Here is a 7,500-nt window from a genome sequence, read left to right on the forward strand (position 1 = left end):
GTTCATTTGTTTACCGTTCCTTTTTTTTTTAATTTTTTTTTTTAATGTCATTGTTTGCGTTATATGGTATTTTATAGCCAGTGGGAAAAGAAGTGTAACAAACAATGAAACAAAAGTGGCCACGTTTACACACACACACACACACACACACACACACACACACACACGAAACAGATTAATAGATGAATGGAGAAATACAAATCAAAATCAATTTCCTAACCAATAAATATAATGCTTTACAGACGAAATGATAACAATCCCGGAATTCCAGCAGATAGAAGTTGACAACACTTCCTGAAAAGGAAAAAAAAAATCATTTTATGGAACTTTGAATCTTGTGGGTGAACAAAAAAGCACTCAAAACTAGTTAGCAAAAAAGTTTCGTAACTGGTAAAATAGAACTGTATCAAGAGAGAGAGAGAATGTACGAACATATACATACCTATAGACTCACGAACACACACACACACACACATACACGCGTGCACGAACACAGGTACCAACCTAAGTACGTACACACGTACATACACACAAGTAAACACACACACACACACACACACACACACACGTCTCTGCGGGTGCGTGCACACACACACACACACACACACACACACACACACACACACACACACACACACACGCTAATCTCTATTGCATTTCTATTTTGTTTTTTTCACTCTTCTCTCTCTCTCTCCCTCTTTCTCTCATTCCCTCTCTCCCTCTCTCTCTCCCCCTCTCTCTCTCCCTCTCTCTCTTTGACGCCCTCTCTCTATATATGTCTATCTGTGTGTCAGTCTCTATCGCTATGTCTCTCTGTGTGTCTTTTCTTTGTCTGTCTGTTATCTCTCTGTGTCTGTCTGTGTCTGACTCTTGACTGGGTCTGTCTTCCTGTCTCTGACGTGAACTCTGATTATGTATGTATAACATTTTGGTATGGCTCTGATGTGCTTGTATGCTTATGTACACCCCTTCATGAGGGGGCTAAGGCCAACTAGTGAATGCAGAATTCGCAGCCGCACTTGCATTCTGTCTCGGTGTCCCCACTGTATCGCCGTGTCTGGGTCTCTCTTGTGTCTCTGTCTCTCCGCGTCTCTGTCCGTCTCTGTCTCTGTCCGTCTCTCTCTGTCTCTGCCCGTCTCTCTCTGTCTCTGTCTCTGCCCGTCTCTCTCTGTCTCTGCCCGTCTCTCTCTGTCTCTGCCCGTCTCTCTATGTCTCTGTCCGTCTCTCTCTGTCTCTGTCCGTCTGTCTATATCTCTGTCCGCCTCTGTCTGTCTCTGTCTGTCTGTCTCTGTCCGTCTCTCTCTGTCTCTGTCCGTCTCTCTCTGTCTCTGTCCGTCTCCCTCTGTCTCTGCCCGTCTCTCTCTGTGTCTGTCCGTCTCTCTCTGTCTCTGCCCGTCTCTCTCTGTCTCTGTCTCCGCCCGTCTCTCTCTGTGTCTGTCCGTCTCTCTCTGTCTCTGTCTCTGCCCGTCTCTCTCTGTCTCTGTCTCTGCCCGTCTCTCTCTGTGTCTGTCCGTCTCTCTCTGTCTCTGTCTCTGCCCGTCTCTCTCTGTGTCTGTCCGTCTCTCTCTGTCTCTGTCCGTCTCTCTGTCTCTGTCTCTGCCCGTCTCTCTCTGTGTCTGTCCGTCTCTCTCTGTCTCTGCCCGTCTCTCTCTGTCTCTGTCTCTGCCCGTCTCTCTCTGTGTCTGTCCGTCTCTCTCTGTCTCTGCCCGTCTCTCTCTGTCTCTGTCTCTGCCCGTCTCTCTCTGTCTCTGCCCGTCTCTCTCTGTCTCTGTCCGTCTCTCTCTGTCTCTGTCCGTCTCTCTCTGTCTCTGTCCGTCTCTCTCTGTCTCTGTCCGTCTCTCTCTGCCTCTGTCCCCCTCTCTCTCTGCCTCTGTCCCGTCTTTCTCTGTCTCTCTCTGTCTGTCTCTGTCCGTCTCTCTGTGCCTCTGTCCCCCTCTCTCTCTGCCTCTGTCCCCATCTCTCTGTCTCTGTCCGTCTCTCTCTGTGTCTCTGTCCCCCTCTCTCTGTGCCTCTGTCCCCCTCTCTCTCTGTCTCTGCCCATTGACCCCCCCACCCACCCTCCTCTTCTTGACCTTGGCACCGCAGCTTCAATCAGCCGCTGAACAGCTGTCTGTCTGGTGGTGAGGTAAAAAGTGAGAGGAAAAAAAGAGGGGAACGGGATGGAGTGGAGTATTGGAGGGAGTGAGGTAGGGAGGATGGGTGATGAGGGGTGATGAAGAGGAATGAGGCAAAAGTGCAGGGTGGAGAAAAGAACCCCCCCCCCCCGCCCCCCCAAAAAAAAAGAGAAAAAAAAAGAAAAAAAAAAGAAAAAAAAAAGAAAAAAAGAAAAAAAAAAGAAGAAAGAAGGATGAGAGGATGTTGGTGGTTGTATTATTATAGGAAGAGAAGCATGTGGAAAGGAAATTTCTCGGGAGAAAAAAACAAAACAACAACAAAAAACAACAAAAAAACAAAACAAAACAAAACAAAACAAAAAAACCCGAAAGAAAGACAGAAAGAGAAAGGGACTGGGGAAATTGAAAAAAATGGGGGAGGCGGAGGGTGGGGGGGGTGGGGGTGGGGGTGGGGGGGGGAGGAGTGGGGGTGGGCGGAATCCAATCCTCCATGGTGTGAGATCGAAGCACAGACAGGTCATTTCTCCAACACAGAACAGCACAGGGGGTGACAGGATGGGGAGGGGATCGTCCCACTGGAAGTAATACTGCGCCGGCCTGCTCTTTGATCTCTGCCGGCAGAGAGAGAGAGAGATCTGTTGGGAAGGGGGGGTAGGGGGGGGGGGGTAGGGGTTGAGGAAGGAAGATTGAGGTAGGTAGATGGGGTGAAGGGGAGACTAAAAGTGCAAAGGGTGGATATATATATATATATATATATATATATATATATATATATATGGAGAGAGAGAGAGAGAGAGAGAGAGAGAGAGAGAGAAGCGGAGACGCCAGTCTTCAAACAGAAGAATTAGGTATAAAGAAACAGACACAGAAACACACCCACATAGACAGACAGGAAAATAACAAAGACAGACAGACAGACAGACAGAAAGACGTAGAGACAGACAGTACAAAAGCTACAGACAGAAAGACGTAGAGACAGACAGTACAAAACAGTACAAAAGCTACAGACAGAAAGACGTAGGGACAGACAGTACAAAACAGTACAAAAGCTACAGACAGAAAGACGTAGGGACAGACAGTACAAAAGCTACAGACAGAAAGACGTAGGGACAGACAGTACAAAAGCTACAGACAGAAAGACGTAGGGACAGACAGTACAAAAGCTACAGACAGAAAGACGTAGGGACAGACAGTACAAAAGCTACAGACAGAAAGACGTAGAGACAGACAGTACAAAACAGTACAAAAGCTACAGACAGAAAGACGTAGGGACAGACAGTACAAAACAGTACAAAAGCTACAGACAGAAAGACGTAGGGACAGACAGTACAAAAGCTACAGACAGAAAGACGTAGGGACAGACAGTACAGAAGCTACAGACAGAAAGACGTAGGGACAGACAGTACAGAAGCTACAGACAGAAAGACGTAGGGACAGACAGTACAAAAGCTACAGACAGAAAGACGTAGAGACAGACAGTACAAAAGCTACAGACAGAAAGACGTAGGGACAGACAGTACAGAAGCTACAGACAGAAAGACGTAGGGACAGACAGTACAGAAGCTACAGACAGAAACACAAGCAGAGAGAGAAAGACAAGTGGGCAACAGAAAGCAATATCTACCACTTCACAAGACAATTCGAGATGGGTCGAAGCTCAGAGCTCTGGCCACTCCCGTCCTCGGCACCGACCATCCCTTCGCCCAACCCACCCACACACGGAGTGTACAGGCTGATCTGAAGTGAAGCGATGCGATCGTACCGGCAAGGCAGACATTGATGTCGGGAGGGGAGGGGGGGGGGGGGGGGGAGGTCGACACGGGATCGTTTCAGCAGCTCTGCAGGAATTATGCAGAATGGATGGTGCTGAGCTACCAGCCTTGCTTTGCCTGCAGTCTTCCTTGTGTTCCTGTTTGTCCAGGAGACATGATCAATGTGACAGTTCGCCAGAAACGGGGTCGTCTGGAACAACAACAACAACAAAAAAAAAAAAAAAAAAAAAAAAAAAAAAAAGGAAAAAAAGAAGAAAAAAAGAAGAGAGACTGGAGGGTTTACGAACATGTAGGTATTATTCGTTTGGTGTGTGTGTGTGTGTGTGTGTGTGTGTGTGTGTGTGTGTGTGTGTGTGTGTGTGTGTTTCATACTGACTTTCTTCTTTTTTATTGTTTCAGGATGCTTTCCGTTTTTCGGGGAGTTGTTTCTATTTGTTTAAATGTTAACGCTAATTAGAGGTTTCTTGTAAAAACAACAACAACAACAGCAAAAACAACAGTCCTGGATAGATAATTTTGGCTAGTGTCCTACTCGTTCTTGTGACACATTTTGAAAACTGCGTCCTCTTTTTTCTCTTTCTGTCTATCTCTCTGTCTCTGTATCTGTTTCTCTCTGTCTCTCACTCACCAAACACATATATACATTTACACACATACACAAAACGAAAGACAGACTTTTGCTAAACAAAAAGAGATATTGACGGATATTGACAGAAAGATATAGAAACAGAGGTAAACAGAGAGAGAGAGAGAGAGAGAGAGAGAGAGAGAGAGAGAGAGAGAGAGACGGACGGACAGACAGACAGACAGACAAAAGAAAGCAATATACTCCACAGGCCTGTCCAACGAACTGCTCAACGAAGCCCTTCATCATCATCAATATAAACAAAACAGTCTCAAAGTCTATGGCCTTTCATGTCCTGCTCTCATGGTGACCTCAGTTTCGATACCCCTCCACTTCTGTGCTTGGGGTGAGTCCTGTCAATGTCTTCAGTGTCGGCAGATTCATGGGGGGCTGTTGTTTGAGGGACGTGGTGGCGGTCTCCACTCTGGTTCCGCGACTAAGCTATTATTGTCGTCAGTAGGGGGCTTAGTAGGTGGTGTCCTAAGTACGTTAAATCAGAACAGGCACCACTGAACACCACCGAAGTGACTCAGCAGCAGTGCAGAGTCTCTTCTGGTGTGTGGCCTCCTGGCGACCTAACATCGATGGTTCCCTGCGGACTGCCGACGATGGAACCGTGTGACAGACGAACCCGGGTGTGGTCGTGTATGGGGGAATCTAAATGAGCGGCGTGGGAGTAATGCAACTGAAATGGTGCAGATGATGGGACAGCAAAATTGAAAATAACTAAATAAAAACAAAAAAAACTGCTCAACGAAGCGATCGCAGACTGACTGTTGATTAGTGTGGAATAAAGTGGCCATGGGTCATCAGCTCTGGACCTGGTCCATCCAGTTTGAACTGGACGCTTAGTGTCCACTGGCCTCAGACCATTCAATCCAGGTTGAACTGGACGCTTAGTGTCCACTGGCCTCAGACCATTCAATCGATGGTGTCTTCAGTCTTGAGGAACGAATTCATAGAGATATAAATTGAAGTAATCGGTTGTTGCAATTTTTTTCCTTTCACTTTTTTCTTTTAGTTCACGTCGTACTTTCTTTTCTTGTTTCTTTCTTGTGTCACACCACACACACACACACACACACACACACACACACACACACACACACACACACACACGAACAAACACACACACACACACACGAACAAACACACACACACACACACACACACACACACACACACACACACACAAACAAACACACATACACACACACGAACAAACACACAGAGACACGCACGCACACACACACACGAACAATCACACACGAACACACACACACACACACACACACACACACACACACACACACACACACACACACACACAAACACACACAAACAAACACAAACAAACACACACACACTAACAAACACACACACACACACACACACAGACACGCACGCACGCGCGCATGCATACACCCATACACACACTTATAAACCCCATACCCCTTCGTCCCACTGCCCAACGCATTGGGTACTGAAGTAGAATGAAGGTGGCCTTCGCATCGCTTCATCACCAGTCAAAACCAAACAGGACACAGCAACCATACCCCCGATTTCAAGGCATTAGCTTTAACCTGACCCCGATCCAACTGCAGCCTGGTTCACCAGAAGTACAGAGCTTGATAGGCAACCGGTGACAAGAACTGCAGACGTTCACTCAGCAAATCTGGATTCCACACTGATGTTTAATCCAGTGTTTGTTCAACAATGAACAAAAAGCAAGATAACAGTGACTCATCCCGTTTAAAATGAAATCAGTGCCGCAGAGCGTTTCCCTAATCGGCGTATCATCCACATACGGTTGGGCTTAATCCGAACGCGAGCGCGCGCGCGCACGCGCATACACACGCAAACACACCCACCCACCCACCCACCCACCCACACACACACACACACACACACACACACACACACACACACACACACAAAAGAACACTCACAAAGAACACACACACACACACACACACACACACACACACACACACACACACACACACACACACACACACACACACACACACACACACACACACACACACACACACACACACACAAATCAATGATTTTTCGAAAGTTATTTCTGACGAGGTTCTTATGGTCGAACTTTCACAGGCATTAGTTCATAGCCCTATTTCTACATTCATTTAATGTACTTGGGAATTGTGTTAATGGTTTCTGATTATTATTATTATTATTATCATTATTGAATTGTTACTGTTAAATGTTATTGCATGTTAGGTATGCATTTTTTGGGTAGTTTTCTACCTTTTCTGTTTTCCTCTTCCCTCTCCCCCCCCACCCCCACCCCCACCCCCTTCTTTTTTTTTCAATCGTCTAATATCAGTGATAGTGAAAAGACGCTAACCTAAAGAACGAACACACGTTTCATCTCAGAATTACTGTCTGAAGTTTCTCAAGGAGGCGTCACTGCGTTTGGATAAATCCATATAAGCTGCACCATAATCTGCTAGGCAGATGCCTGACCAGCAGCATAACCCAACGCGCTTCGTCAGGTCTTGAGTTGAGTGTATGCATTTATATCTCTGTACTCACCAGGGTGGATTTCTTCAACATACTTTTGCCAGAGGACAACACCAGTTGCCATAAGTTCTTTTTTTGGTGCGCTAAATGTTTCCTGTGAATAAAAACAAACATGAAAATAAGAAGGAAAACAGAACTCCATGACTCAACTCAAGGCAGCTCTTCTGAAGATGTGGCCTTACTCAACGTACAGTTTCTTTTTTTTTTCTTTTTTTTTTTAAAGAAATAATCAACTTGGTCAAGGTGGACGCAATTTCATCCTGTGTAACAGTGCAGTTTTATAACATATAATAGACGTTATACCTAGCATCAGCACAGAGTTATGGACATTTTACTTAGCTGACGTAATGTGAAAAGAACACAATCCATGCATTGTTTTCTGAAACAAAAACAGGAAAAAACAAATGGAGTATCTTATGTATGAACACATTTCCTCCAG

General features: G+C 45.9%; 1 protein-coding gene across 3 annotated transcripts in view; it reads left to right on the plus strand.

The window, feature by feature from the left end:
* The window catches only part of LOC143301504 (5-hydroxytryptamine receptor 1D-like), a 167,665-nt gene that overhangs the window by 50,880 nt on the left and 109,285 nt on the right, over positions 1–7,500 (plus strand). The window lies entirely within an intron of this gene.

This window comes from Babylonia areolata, chromosome 2 (genome assembly GCF_041734735.1).
Source record: "Babylonia areolata isolate BAREFJ2019XMU chromosome 2, ASM4173473v1, whole genome shotgun sequence".
Taxonomy (NCBI): domain Eukaryota; kingdom Metazoa; phylum Mollusca; class Gastropoda; order Neogastropoda; family Buccinidae; genus Babylonia; species Babylonia areolata.